Source organism: Mus caroli, chromosome 16, assembly GCF_900094665.2.
Source record: "Mus caroli chromosome 16, CAROLI_EIJ_v1.1, whole genome shotgun sequence".
Taxonomy (NCBI): Eukaryota; Metazoa; Chordata; class Mammalia; order Rodentia; family Muridae; genus Mus; species Mus caroli.
The window spans coordinates 75,960,864-75,977,573 of record NC_034585.1 but is presented as its reverse complement, the minus strand read 5'-3'; positions in this window follow the sequence as shown (position 1 = coordinate 75,977,573).

Sequence of the window (16,710 nt, the reverse complement as noted above, 5' to 3'; positions counted from 1 at the left end):
AAAGAAAGAAAGAAAGAAAGGAAGAAAGGAAGGAAGGAAGGAAGGAAGGAAGGAAGGAAGGAAGGAAGGAAGGAAGGAAGGAAGGAAGGAAGAAAGTTCATACAGTTGTGTCGTCTTGTGTATGGCTATTTTTGGTGTTTTATTTGTAATAATTTTATTTATAAAGTTTAAGGAATATATATCAGGGGGAAAAGTCATCCCTGGAAATTAAACTGTGCTGAAAGCCCTTATTTTCTTTGCTGAACCACTTAAAAATGAGATGAGCCACACTAGCTGCTAAATTATTATTGAATTTCTATAACCATTCCTTATACTTTCAAAAGGAAGAGAATCAAGCCTGTATATCACACCCCACTTTTGCATTAATGCTAGGAGAGGTTGAAGTTGTAACTTCTGTATAATTCTTTATTTTAATGCACTAATATTGTTTTGAGTGCATCATTTTTGGAGACATCATTGGACCATTGATTTTGTACAGAGTCCTATATCTTGATACTTGTTACCATGAAATTCAAACCAATGTAGCTTGGAAACAAAACTTATTTCCTGGCCAAAACAAACAAACAAACAAACAAAAAAACAAAAAAAAACCAAAAAAAAACTAAACAAAAACACCAAACAAACAAACAAACAAAAAGGAACACTGTGTTTAGAAACTGCTCCTTCTTCATTCTAGAAACTGTGAATGCTAGTGCCTTTGTAATTATAATAAAACTATAAAAAGGCATTTGACCTCAATATTGAATCTTACAGAGTTCTCACTTAACTTATATTAATATGTTTTTATGCATTGTTTTTTAAAGTAATAAAAATGTTCATGTCTGTATACAAATTTGCAAATATACACACACACATCATATAAGTTTTGATAATTAAAATTGATTTTATTTGCTAGGAAGCAAACCTGAAAAACCAAAAACAAGGAAAGGGATTAACTAATACATAGCATTCCTATTTGTACAAGATCATTCCAGTTGAAACATATGTCCTAGAAGATCAGGTATCTTTTGGATTATTTTACTTTCGTTGTTATGTATGTATAAGGTTTCTGTCTATGAATATGAATGGTGGTAGCCAGGAAAGCAAGAGACATTGGATTCCCCTGTACTAGAGTGTTGTAATCCAAACTTGGGATGTATATAGGATCAGTACACCCCATGTTGTCAATGAAAGAACCATTTTTTTCCAAATCCTACAATCAGTAGTTCAGCTGAAGTTACTGAACTTGTTTAGGAAACAGCTTCTCTGACTGAGTGCTGACGTTGACATGCACTAAGTATTAACAGAGTTGCCAACATAATTTTCAGAGTATGAACTATGTGAAAACATCAGAATACATTGCATCCTATCCTACAAATGAAAAATGTGGAAAATATTCCACAGAGACTATAAAACAATACTAAAAACTGAACATACTATAAGGAACTGTGCTTTATAAGTAGATCAGTTTATAAGCTTCTTCATTAAAGAGAGTGCACAGTGTTTGAATTTTAAGCATATATCTTAGCACTTTTAGAAGAATAGAATCTATTATTAAAGAATTTTTAGCATATTTATTTTACATTACTATGCATATTAAAGTGTAACCATGTAGAACAATAATCAATAGCATGGTGGAATTCATATTTTTAGTTCATGCTAGGCTGCCTGGAAATGGTTTATATTTAATATTGCATAGAAGTTAATAATGGATGATATGCATAAATATGTTCATCTGGGAATTATATTTAGCTAGAGCTTGAATTTCAACATAATCAAGCAGCTTAACTTTGAAAAATGCATGATTCTCTAAAGATTTTTCAAAGAGATATCTGACCAACACCCTTCTCACAGGAGTTGCATGGGGATAAGAAAGACAGGTAAGAGTCTAACAAATGGCCTAGCCTTGCAAATACACTCTGTTCTTTCTTCCCTTATTTTGGTCACTGAAACTTCATGGCTACACTGGATCCTACACATTCTTTTTTTCTTTTTCTTCAATTTTATTATTTGGTTTATTTACATTGCAGTCATTGTCTCCCCTTCTTGGTACCCCTTCCTACAGTTACTCATCTCATTCCTTCTCACCCTTTCCTCGGAAAGAATGCTCCCTCTGCCTCTCACCCTCTTCCCTGGGACTTCAAGTCTCTTGAGGAATAAGCATATCTTCTCCCACTAAGACCAGACCAGGCAGACCTTTTCTACTTTGCTTTGGACTGACCTGTATATACTCCTGGTTGATGACTCAGTCTCTGGGAGTTCCCTGGGGTCTGAGTAAGTTGAGACTGCAGGTCTTCCTATGGGGTGGCTTTCAACTTCAGCTTCTTCAGTCCTTCTCCTCATTCAACCACAGTGGTCCTTGACTTCAGTTCAATGGGTGGGTGTAACTATCTGCTTCTGTCTCAGTCAGCTGCTGGTAGGGACTCTCTGAGGACAGCCATGCCAGTCTCCCATCTGTAAACACATCATAGCATCAGAAAGAGTGTCAGGCTTTGGTGACTTCCCATGAGGTGGTTCCAAATTTGAGCTAGTTATTGGAGCAGTCATTTGACCACCTTTCCTTCAGTATCTTCTCCATTTTTGGCCCTGCAATTCTCTGAGACAGAAACAGTTCTGGATCAAAATTTTGAATGTGGGCTAATTACTCTGTCCCTATCTATCTACTGGATTTATACTCTTCCAGTACCCACTCTCTAATGTTAGACATTTTGGCAAAGGTCACCACCATTGAGTACTTAGAGTCTCACCTCCTAGGTCTCTGGTACTTTCTAGAGGAATCCCCTCCCACTCACCCCACTCTGCTGCTTATCTCCATTCATTCTATTGGCTCTCTGAGCTTCTCTCCTGCCCCTGCATAACTGATTCTGTCACTCTTTCCCCTCTCAGTCCACTCTCCAACACAGATCCCCCTCCCCCATCCTTTTCTCTGCATCCCATGATTATTTTTCCCCCTTCTAAGTGGAACTGAAACATCTTCATTTGTGCCTTTCTACTTGTTATACTTCTTATGGTCTGTGGCTTATATTCTAGGTATTCTGTACTTTTTTGGTTAATATCCACTAATCAGTGAGCACATACTATGTATATCCTTTTGGTCTGGGTTACCTCACTCAGGATAATATTTTCTAGTTCTATCCATTTGCCTGCAAAATTTATGATATCCTTGTTTTTAATAGCCAAATAGTATTTTATTACATAAACAAGGAACATTTTCTGTATTTTTTTTCTTTCCTTCATTAATATCTGGGTTGTTCCCAGCTTTTGGCTATAACAAATAAGGCTACTATGTACATAGTGGAGCACTTGCCCTTGAAGTATGGTGGGGCATCTTTGGATACTTGTGCAAGTGTAATATAGCTGGATCTTCAGGTAGAACTATTTCCAGTTTTCTGAGGAAACTTCACGTTGATTTCCAGAGTGGTTGTACTACCTTGCAATCCCACCAGCAATGGAGGAGTGTTCCTCTTTCTCAATATCCTTGCCAACATGTGCCGTCACCTGCGTTTTTGATCTTAGCCATTCTGATAGGGATTAGGTGGGATCTCAGAGTGATTTTGATTTGTATTTCTCTAATGACTAAGGACTTTGAACATTTCTTTAAGTGCTTCTTAGCCATTTGAGAGTCTTCTGCTGTGAATTTTCTGTTTAGCTTTGTACCCTATTTTTTAATTGGGTTATTTGGCATTTTGGAGGTTAACTTCTTGAGTTTTTATATATTTTGATATTAGATCTCTGTTGGATGTAGGGTTAGTGAAGAATTTTTCCCCATCTGTAGGATGCTGGTTTGTCCTATTGATGGTATCTTTTGCCTTACAGAACCTTTTCAGTTTCATGAGGTCCCATTTATTGGTTATTTATCATAGAGCCTGAACCATTGGTGTTCTTCTGTTCAGGAAATTTCTCCCTGTGACTATGAGTTTGAGGCTCTTTCCTATTTTCTCTTCTATTATATTCAGTATATCTGGTTTTATGTTGAGTTCTTTGATCCACTTGGACTTGAGCTTTGTGCAAGGTGACCAGCATTTTCATTCTCCTACATACAGAGTGCCATTTAGACTAACATCATTTATTAAAAATGCTTTCTTTTTTCCACTGTATGTTTTTGGTTTCTTTGCCACAGATCAAGTGTCTATAGGAATGCTGGTTTATCTCTGGATCTTGGATTCTATTCCACTGATATAGACCTGTTTCTGCAACAATACCATGTTTTTATCACTATTGCTTTGTAGTACAGTTTGAGGTCAGGGATGGTGAATCTCCTGGAAGTTCTTTTATTGTTGAGACTTGTTTTGGCAATTCTGGTTTTTGTTTGTTTGTTTGTTTTGTTTTGTTTTGTTTTGTTTTACATATGAAGTTGAAATTTGCTTTTTCCATGTCTGTAAAGAAATGTATTGGAATTTTGATGGAGATTGAAATGAATCTGTAAATGCTATGAATCAATCCATGAGCATGCAAGATATTTACATCTTCTGAGTTGTTGTTGTTGTTGTTGTTATTGTTTTTGTTTTTGTTCTTTTCCCCCCTCTGTGTAACCTGGGAAAACCTTGAACTTATGACTGTCCTACAGCCTTATTCTGCCAATTGTTTTGATCACAAGGAAAGCCCTAGCCTGGAGAAGTTTATATTTTAGTAGCATTTGCGTGTTTTTAATGATAAAGAAAGAAGGAAAGATGAAAGAAAGAAAGAAAGAAAGAAAGAAAGAAAGAAAGAAAGAAAGAAAGAAAGAAAGAAAGAAAGAAAAAAGAAAGCTTTAAAAATTATAAGTAAGCAAATTGAAACAGATTAAGATGGGAGTTTCTTAGAACTCCCATTTCTGAAAGCATACCTAAAGAGTGGATCAGGTTGTTTTTGTTTGTTTGTTTGTTTGTTTTTTGTTTTTTGTTTTTTTTGCCAATGCATTTAGTCACCCTAGACACAAATACAAACAGAAAAATGCATGTCACAACATACGTGGCAGGTGTGTTCACATTTATCCAAATTATACTTTCAGAGTTTTAAATTCCCTTTCCTTCAGTCATAACTCTGTGTTTCAGCATTGAGTCACATTATCTAGGAGACTAGGAATGTGTGTTTTTTTCACAATGAAGAATTTGACAAAATTTTAATTATCTTACTTGATTTGAGTGCCACTATATTAAATTCTCCCATAGCCTAATAATGAAAGGAATAATAACTTGTAATAAGATGCTAGGATGTGTTTTTTAACTCCCTGCACAATTTGTACATTTCATTATAGATTTTGATACCATATTTTTCTTGACTACTTCTGAACTCAATCTTGATTTACTTCACTGCATCCAGAAATGATAGTTTACATTTAAATTTATTATTTTCTTATCCTCTTATGGAGTCCTTGTATTTTTCAATACATCAGTAGTGCCATTGTGTTTAAGTCAGTGAGTGATTTATTTAGTGATTATGTTGATATTTCATGATTATTCCTTACAATCCAGGAAGAAAACTGTATATCTCATCATTAATATCATCAGTTTGAAAGTGTTTAATTATGAATTTAAAGCCAAAGTGTTTAATTAAATATAAAACATCCACTATTAATCTATTACAGAATTCTGTCTTTAAATGAGTTTGAACAAATTTCAAAGTGTGCATGAAATATTTATACTGTAGTATTGCCACAAGCTTCACCCCAAAGTTATGCTGAAGACCATGTCTCCTTTTAATGTTCACAGAACTAAAGCAAATTTGATTTCTTGAAGAATGGGAGAATGAGTTCAGCTGAATGCACACAGTGACCTCAGAGTCTGGCTTTGATAGGGACTCCAATTAATTATTTTGCTTTAGTTACAGAAATTGTTCATTGTAAGGGCATTTCAATTAGTCTCTCATTTTTTTCCTTGAATTGTTATCTCATTAACCTCTTTCAACCCTGGGCATAGAATTTTGTTATTCAGAAATTTCCCTGTTACTTTCAGGACAATGTGTACATTTTCAAGCATTGTTTTAATAGTTATCAGTGACAGTCTAGCCCATGCTTGCTAATATCCTAACAAAATGCATGCAAGGGTCATAGAAGAATGCTTTCCTCCATTCCCTTAGTGTGTGTGTGTGTGTGTGTGTGTGTGTGTGTGTGTGTGTGTATTTGTGTGTGTATTTGTGTGTGTATGTGTGTGTGTGTGTGTTAGGTAATGAGTAAGTTCTGAGTAACTAACAGGAAAGTCGAATAGATTAATACTTCAATGCCAACTCCTCCAACAAACTTGCCTTACAACTCAAAGACACCTGTCTCTTATTTTTGTTTAGGTCTCACCAAGATTACAACATACCTTTCAGGTGCTAATCATAGATCCTTAAGCACATTATTCCTTGTCTTGACATTGTCACTACAAATCTGAGCTAGAGAGATATTACATTATCTAATATCAAGATTGAAATCCAACATGGAAAGATTTTTCATTACTTGTTTTTCCCTCAAAATGATGTGAAATTATCAAAATCTTTACTCATTCTGATAGAAGTAAAGGTGACTTCAATCCATATTTTCTAGTTTAAAATACATCCATACATTGAGTAATTTGTACATTTTTCTGAATAATTGCTATAGCATTTAATTTTGAGTTTATCCTACAGATGCTGCAAAACTATACAAATTGACTTTGAATGTGTTTTCTTGATAATTATATTTAAACAAATACTTAAGCCCCATGAGCTCTAGCTTAATAGTGATGTAATGGCAGATCCCTCCCATCTTAATGACACTATTACTTCTTGCCCTGCCTTTCTAGGGTGTGTACATGGAATAAAAAATGTATGCCCTATTTACTTAAACACCGTCAAGAAATTCTGTCTGAGTAACAAACACAATGGAAATGAATTTTAATATAATAACAAAGAGATTTGATCTGACAATATTTAAGGGAAAATAGAACATGTAGGAACAGATGCCCCACATTAAAAACCAGAGTGAACAAGTCACAAGACTAAGAGGTGGAAGGTTTAGGTGCTAAAGTCATCTTCCTCTCACATTTAGGTCATGAAGTTCAGTAGAATTTTAGTTGAATTCTGTTTTCATCATTTTCAATATCCTCTTTTGTTATACGGAAAGCTTTTTTCTGTTTTTTTTTCATATCCAAACAAAATTTATATTGAGCCTTTCCAAATTCACACATATTATTCAACCTATAAATTGGACATGAGGGGAAATCTAAGGTGGTTCCCAATTATCCAAGTATGCCAATATAACATATGGTATTTTAAAACCAAGGGACTATATGACATTTATCATCTTCATCCAAAGAGTTGAGCATTTAGCTCCATACTTAGAGAACCAGAGCATCCTAAATGCAGAGGCAGATGGAGCACATAAAATAGAAACATCCAAGTTCTTCTCAAATCTTACAATTCAAAGCACCCAGCATCACAGCTCAACTTTGATCATCTTCTGAGGCGATTTACATATACTCTCAGATTCACTTCCACATCAGGTATGTTAGCCTGTGGATGCTAACATTTGCTTTAAAAAATTTCACAGAATAACTACCTGGCTTATAGCAAGACACATTGCCATTGTCAAATATTGTTTATATACTTGAAATCTGAGATCATGAGGCTATACTATGATATCTACTTAGTCTGTACGCATAGATTTTTGGTGTCCTTTCTACTACAATGTCATGCCGTTTTTCATGTTATTGTAACTGGGTAGTGAAGTGGAGGTCTGCTGTTGCTTCCTCTTCAAATAAGGATAAAATTCTTATAGGACTAAGATCTTGTCGAATGTCATGTTGTTGTTCCTTATATAGGGCCTATTTTCAAATCCACTCACTCTTTAGATAAAGTCTTCAACATGTTTGAAGAAACACAGTTGGATTCAGAACATGAGAAGATATCATTTAATTTGTTGAGAATTCGGGTGCCTTTAAAATGTCAATAGTCGTGTAGATATGATACACAAAAGCTAATGCCATCACAAATGACATTGTTTGAGCAAATTGACTTAAGGTATGTCAGGTATGTAACTTCACATCTCATCAGAACAGTGTGACTAGTAAAATATCAGTATTTAATTAAAGTTTAATAAAAAAATGTTCTTGGGAAATCTGCTATACAAGTTCAGTGCTGTTCATTGATAAATCTATAATATATTTTGCCATATTGCATTACTAAGGAATCCCCTTAAATCTAGCTATGCCTTCCTCTTCATCTTCCTTAGGATGTTGTCTTCACCTCATCTGAGAGTATTAATAAATTAGTTTATTTCATTATAACTAAAAGTGATGTGTCATATGGAGAGAATCTCGGGAACAAGTGATATGAAAATACTAAATAACCAGTCAATTATCCACAAAATATACCAGTACAAAGGTCCAGAGGTCTGAAGAAGCAGAAACAGAAACATAAGCAAGAAGGAAGAAAGAAGGAGGAGAAGGAGGAGAAAGAGGAGGAGGGGGAGGGGAGGAAAACAAGAACAAGACGAAAGAAGTAGGAGAGAGGAGCAAGGAGGAGGAAGAAGGAGGTGGAAAGAGGAGAAAGGAGGAGGAAGAGGGAAGGAGGAGGAGGAGGAAGAGGAGGAGGAGACCAGTCTCTTGAAATTTTAGTTTGAGGTCATTCTGTCACAAAAAAATAGTAATACAGTGATTGATTTGTGAGTCTTTACTGCTTCATTTTGTTGTTATTTTTGTTTGGTTGTGGAAATAATGTAATTTTGGGTCAATTACAGAATCTTACTCTGATGAGCTTTATTTCTGAATACTAGCTTCTCTCTCTCTCTCTCTCTCTCTCTCTCTCTCCTTCATTGAGGACTCATAAGGGCTACAATGGAAATAGCTGACCACTAGGTGTGTGTGTGTGGGGGGGTATAATTAAGACAACATCACTTCATTTATCATACTCACAAACACTTCTCAAATTACTGTGATTACCTAAATCTGAGACCTACAGGCTAAGTCGTATAAAAGCAATTCCATATGGCTAGTGTCTAAGATTTCAGGCAGAATGTACAAAATCAGGCTTACTAAAATGAAAACACACACACCACCTCTCTCTGAGCATACAATCATCATTAGTTACTTAATCAATAAACCTTGATTCTACATATGTAATAAAGAGGTGGCCAAATGTTTCATGCCACCAGGAACTAACTATTTCAACTTTAAGATTATTAGTCGTCATAGGATGGACTTATGGATGGAGATAAAAAGTTTCACGTCCAAATTTGTATATTATCCATTACAAGTAAGATCTTTCATTCACTTTCCTTTTTTTGAAGCTGGTATTATGATTTTGAAATAAGTCTTCCATATTCGTCTGTTTTGCCTCTTTGTTTTCAACCAAACACCAACCAATCAAACCCAGAAAATAATTGTATATACTGTAGAGGCATATACCTGTTTTCTTGATTCCATAGTCCCTATAATTCATTAGAAAAACTATGTTTAAAATGTTTACAATGTAACAGATAATCATATATATATACATATATATATATATATATATATATATATATATATATATTCCTGTGTAAGTGCATATCTTCAAGGGTTCCATGAGAATTAAATAATCTTCAAAACTTCAGTACAATATGTATATGTGTATATATAATATATAATTATAATAATAATTAAATAATTATAATTAATAATGTATATGATTATATATAATTATAGCTCTTGTAGATCTCTCTCTCCATATGGATATATATATGGAGACAGACCTATAATTAAATACCATGTCACAATTGTTTAGGTGAGGCATCAAGCATTACTTGTTTTTGATGCACCCAGAAGTCCTAGAACTGTCAATAGTTAGTAAAACAAGATGTTTTTTCAGGAGACATCAAAGCCAATTGTGTTATATGCTGTGAATAGAATCTTAAACCTCTAGAAACTGTTCTGAAATAGTANCNNTTTTTTTTTTTATTATATGTAAGTACACTGTAGCTGTCTTCAGACACTCCAGAAGAGGGCGCCAGATCTCGTTACGGATGGTTGTGAGCCACCATGTGGTTGCTGGGATTTGAACTCTGGACCTTCGGAAGAGCAGTTGGGTGCTCTTACCCACTGAGCCATCTCACCAGCCCCAGTAACCAGTTTTTTAACCCACTTTATCTTTGATTCATCTTAGCCTTCCCTTGACGTTGTTTCCTTAGTAGAATTCATTTCCAGGTTTGTGCAAATATCCAAAGGCTTTCATATGATAAACAAATCATTTAATTATCTTCATTATTTGATGGGAAGTCCAATTTATGAGATAAAAATGCATACAGATTTTATAATAATATTAACCATAAAAATTAAATTTAAAGAGACAAACATATATATGCAATCCACTCCTCTATTTATAAAAATATATGCCAGATTTATTCTTATTAATGTAAGAAAAATGTTCACTGAATGAATGTAATGGAATGTTTCTTTAAAGCCACCTAAAACACTACTGTGTGTAATTATGAGGTACAGGGCTTTAAAAAGTTTATCTCTGGATTTAAGAATATCTAATTTATATATTTATTTTCAAGACTGATTTTTCAAGTCCAAATTATACTGAAGTTTTGAAGATAATTTAACTCTCATAGAAACCTTGAAAATAAGCATTTATACTGGTTAAAAACTTAGCACTTCCCTCCTGAGGTACCAAACAAGCCCTCCTGTTCATTTTCTTCATTTTCTTTCATATTAACTTCCAGATAATAGCATAGGAAACAAAATCTTCAATTATTGATGGACAATACTGATGCATGCCCACAGAAATTTGATCAAGCTGAACTTAATAAAAAACATGAATCTCAGTATCTGAGTTGAATTAAAAAAGCATTAGATTGTAAGGAGAAATCTTTTCTGTTTCATTAATTTTAAAGTGAATGGCAATTTCCCACACATCTTACTGAATAAATTTGTTCATTAGCAGAAATTCACACAATGCTCATCTAGTTGACTACCCAATTCTGTGAGCAATCATGGTGCATGTTAAACATCTAATATTTTTTTACATATATAAACCCAACCTTTACATTCCACTATGATGTGCAATTAATTCATAGAAAAGGCAAGTTCTATGCATCCTAAGAAGACTAAATAAGAAATATTCAACATGAAAGAAAATATACTTGGCCTATTATTTTATCTAAGTACAAGCATATATGTATACATGTTATACATACAGATATAAAACATACATGAGTATGTTAATTTGATAGTTCTATAATTTTATAATTAAGTGGACAGAAAATGTAACGATACTAGAGAGAAAAATCACTATTAAGCCTAAAATTCAATGCATCCTATAACTGTCCCCAATTGTGATATTTTACTAATAATTTAGACATAATTTGCTAATTTTGAGCTTTTGAATTTTAGAGAATTTTTTTCATAACTAAAAATATTTAACATATTATTTATAAATAATGTTTATTAATAACTTGGTCTGGTGCAGGACACCATGAAGGCGATAATGACTTAAAGCAGATAATGTTGGCTTAAATTCTAAGTAGAAGACAGAAATATGCATACCACATGTTCCCACATTTGTAGGAAATGGTCAGTGTAGAAAGAACCACCAAGGCCTTCAAATACACTTGGAGAAGTCTATGCAGATAAGGTTCTCTTATAACACACACTTCCTCTCTCTATTTTAACTCTTCCAACAACAGTTTTGATGATATGGTTTAAAAAAAGCATTGTTGAGCCAAGTGTGGTGGCACATGTGCCTTTAATCCCAGCACTTGGGAGTCAGAACCAGGCAGATTTCTGAATTTGAGGCCAGTCTGATCTACAGAGTGAGTTCCAGGACAGTCAAAACTCCAGAGAAACCCTGTCTTGAAAACCAAAACCAAATCCAAAACAAACAAAACAAACCAAAACCAAAACCAAAACCAAAACCAAAACCAAAACCAAAACCAAAACCAAAACCAAAACCAAAACCAAAACCAAAACCAAAACCAAAACCAAAACCAAAACCAAAACCAAAACCAAAACCAAAACCAAAACAAAACAAGCATTGTCTCTCAAATTAAAAAAAAAAAATGAAGAAAAAAATCAATAGAAACCAATAAGACAACTGAAGGTGAAGTGAAGAGAATGAAAAAAAAAAATTAAAAGTGATGTCTTTCTTCAACTGACATTTTTACCCATAGATTATACCATGGCTATTAAGGCTAGTTAAGTATATCTAAGAGAGCATATCTTTTGCTTGAAGTAGGATATTTCACAATCAAGAAAAAAACTGGTAAAACTATGAATTTAATAATTTTGTGTTGTTTTTTTTAATGACAAGCATAAAAAATACCTCCCTTCAAGTTATTGGTCAGAAAACTGCAAAGGTTTCCCAAAACGATATGTGCTATTGCTATTGTACTTGGATAGGTCCCAAGAGGATGAAGGCAGCATCCTAATGCTCCATGGAGCACATACTCCAGACTAAGTACTCAGAGCAATCTGACTCAAATTGATTCGAGGGCTTCCTTTCTGAGGACTAGTTTTCTCATAGTATCTAAATGCCAAAATAAAAAAAAAAGCCATTGAGGGCGTCAGCCCAGGGCCTTTTGAAAATTCCACCAGGCTCTAGAACATGAAGTTTTGCTTCCCTTCCTGAAAGAGAGAGGTCGTGAAGCAGGTAAGCACTCCTCTCCTCCAGAAGGGCGAGCCTGATTAAATTAAAATAAATAAATAAATAAATAAATAAATAAATAAATAAATAACCTGGAGGGAGGGGAGACGACCTACCATTGGCCTCCTGCAGATATGGGGAGCCCCTACTACCTCATTCCCTAAAGACCAATCCATGCCCTTTAAAGGCCACACTGTCAGTGTTCCAGCAATTATATTTTGCCTAGTTGCTGATGCTCTATTCTGCCTCTGGAAACTGTATAAAAACTCACTAAACAGGCTGCAAGTGGGTCGTTGCCTCTCCTTCCAGTGCAGGACAGCCCTAGTGTGCTGGAACAATAAATTACTCTTGCTTTAACATCTTTCGCTGGCTCCATGTGGTTCACTCGGGGGTCCCTGGTAGTTAAGGCTCATCAGAGTCTTACATAATCAGTATTCCCACTGAGAAAAAAGTCTGTGAAGCACAATAATGACCAGCTCAGCATGATCTTCCAATGGTTGCAATCTTTGCATGGAGATCTTGCAAGTAACCAAGAAGTGTGGAATTAAACTTAAGGAGATTTTAAAAGGAGGAAAATCATGTTCACTACTTTAATCCTAAGCCAAGTACTCCCTGCTGTGGAAAACACAGATTCTGGAAGAGAACCTTCTGCCATTTTTCCTAACCAATACAATTTCTAACTGTATTTGAAATATATATACTTCTATCCACAGATAAGTGTAGCTCACTCCTCAATTAGGAAGTTTCCTTTTGTTGAAGATGGTGACCATAGCAGATATGCATTGCTATGTCTTTTCTTGGCTCTGGAGATTTGGACAGACTAGAGAAAGAAAAATAGATGGAATGAATAAAAGACACAAACACAGGTAATTAGAAAAGCTGGGAATTGGATAGGCTTCTGTCTCTGCTTCAGTGTTTACAGTGAACTGTGGGATGTTTCTAGGAGTTTATGCCTTTTAGGCATTATAGGGAATCTATTGCCATAAAAGGGAGACATAATGCCATAAAGGAGACAGTGCTTTCCAAGAACATTAAGGATTCTCCTCCCTGCATGTGAAAAACTGCAATGACCGCTGTGATGATTTGAATAGTTTTGTACCCCATGGTCTCATGTGTTTGAATGTTTGGCCCATGGGGAATGACACTATGATGAGACCTGTTTGGCCCTGTTAAAGCTGGTGTAGCCTTGTTGGAAAGAGTGTGTCACAGTGGCAGTAGAGCTCTGAAGTCTCCTATTGCTCAAGCACCTCACAGTGGGGAAAACCACCTTCTGGCCTCATGCAGAAGAAAAGATTTCTCCTAGTTGCTGTTCTGATCAAGATGTAGAATAGAACTCTTGGCTCCTTCCATGACATGCCTGCCTGAGAGCTGCAATGCTTCCCACCAGGATAATAATGGGTTGAACCTCTCAAACTGTAAGCCAGCTCCAAGTAAAGGTCGGTCTTTATAAGCATTGCCTTGGTCATGGTGTCTCCACACAGCAAGGAAGCCCTAAGACCCTAGCTATACGTGTTTACCTCTGCTTCTTTTTTGAATGTCTGATTATATTCAGTTGGTCCTCTTTAGGAAACTGTATTCTTACAAGTATGAAACGCCAGTCCTGTGAAGATTCTCTAACAGTAGTTTGCTATTGCTTAGTTGCTTTAGGTCCCCAAGCTGATACATTGTGGTTCAGGCAACAGCTGGTCTCTGTGCCAGGACTTCAGTCCCCTTCAGTTCTAGTGAGGGACTCTTGGGTGAAATGTCTGTGTACCACTGTACCTGTGTTTTGAAGATACAAATATCAAAGCCTCCCTCCTTGACTCAGATCATACTTTTACATTGTGTCATGCCACTGTGTGTGATTATTTGTAGGAAAGAACTATGAGATAATATGTATCAATGTATTATAATATATAATGTATATCTTATTTCACTTGAAAATTATTTCACATTGCATTTTTAGAACATTTTTTATGTAAGATGAATGAACTAAAATGCCATAAATATATTCTGGTGTCCTTCTGGGATAAGAAGGTTAATATACAATGTTTCTGGCTTTCTGGTAATAATGTCATTTCTATTTCACATAGTTATCAAATGAGTGGAGAGGTTAGTTGGCACTCAACTAATATTGGGGACACAGTTATGGTATGCATAGACAACTGATTTGGTAGATTACACTCTCATATTTTACAAATAAACATAAAAGTCAAACTTCATATTTTCTTTTCTGTTCTTACCTACGGATTTAATCATAGTTATAGACAAAGGTGGTGCTTACACTGTACCAAAAAAAAAAAGTATTCATTGAGAAAATTGTCTTCATTGTTTTGAAAGCTCATTTTGTTCACTGCCACTTTAATTTCACAGGATGAAGGCATTTTCTTGTTGTTGATTCGCACTGAACAGTAAAGTTCTTCCTTCAAATTATATTTACTTTATATTATGTATTTAATCCATCTTTCTATTACTCATTTATTGTAAGGAGATTATCATCACTCTTGTTTTAGTGGTTTCTAAAATTTAAACATGCTTTATAAACTTTGGGGTAAATTTTTGGGCTACAGTGAGAAAAAAATGATCAGCCTAGAGGGATTACAGTGATTGATGCTTTGTGCTTTCTATTTTGTGACAGTTTGCTCATTTTGAATTTTATTTTAAAAATAAAATACATTTGATTTGTATTTATTTTATGCTTTAGAGTTTCCTTGAGTGTCTCATATTCTCAACTTTGAAGTTACTTTGCACCATATGAAATATCATTTACTTAATGAATACTTACATTTCAAAAATCATGTATTACATTATCAAATTAATGTTCATATTGAGTTGAACTTATCTTTGCTAAAAACTTTGACCTTCACTTTTTATATCCATATCAGGTTTGCACAGTTCAGTGATTAAAAGCAAGTATAGACAGAAAGCGAGGGATGTGTCATTTTCTTGTTGAGATAATGTACCAGCTTCATGGCCTTGAATAAATTACATAGGATCACAGAAATATTTATGCCATGAAGTAATAACTAAAGTTTACTTGAGTGAAGATTACATTTTAAAATAGGACAAAATGACTGTTAAGTAGAGACCCCATACTTATATTATTTAAATCAATCATAACCCTTAGTAAATTTGATTTTCTTAGGAGAATTCTCAAACACATATAAAATATTTTAGGCTGTACACATATATCATCAATAATGTAAAAGTAATAATAGCTATGTTACATCTTAGTAGGTCTCATTAGTCATCCTGTTACAGGAGATACACTTTTGCAGTCAATGACTTTTCCTTTCACATTTTTTTTCTTTTTCTTCTTATTGACATCAGAAAGTTTTTATTTGCCACTGTAGCCCCAAGCCTCCCCACTCTTTGCCTTTTATGCACAAAACTCACATCCTGGTGGACACACTTTGGTTAGGAAGAACAATTAGCAAGAAACAAAACTACAGAAGTAAAAAAACCCATGAGGTTAGTGTATATGGGTACTCTCCCAGATCCTTGAACTATAGAGTAGGTCTTTGCTCCCATTTTGGAAGGTGTACTGGGTTTTGACAGAAAAATGATGCCTCTTTTATGGCATCAGTTGTATTAAGGGCTTGGGGTTTACCAAGGTTTTAGATCCTATTATACAATTAGATAAAAATAAACCCCAATTTTAGCAGGGCACATTCCAAATCTTGTGGGTCCAATGACCAGTATCTGAAGCTCCTCATGGAATTCTTGTTCCAAAGGACTTAGGAAAGCCCATCTATCCAGCTCTGTCACTTTCAATGCATACAGCTCCTCTCTTGGGCTTTGGATAGCTCTACTCTATACCTGACACTTTACATGGTCATAGCATCTCCAGTGTCCTGGAGTCTCCAATGGCAATGACTTATTTTTAAAGATAATTACCTGATGAAGTCGTTTCACTCATTACCTGAACATAAAAAGTTTTCCAAAATACTTAGTGATTTTTAAATTAACTTTGTTTTTATGAATTTTTACATGTTTGCTGTATTCATATTATTTCCCATCTCCTTTTTCCAATTTCTCCTGTCTCTCAACATTTTCTCTCAAATTCTTGACCTCTTCTTTTTAAATCATTTTTATCTCTCCCTTTCTCTCTCTGTCCATCTGTCTTATCTATCTATCTATTTATCTATCTATCTATCTATCTATCTATCTATCTATCTATCTATCTATCTA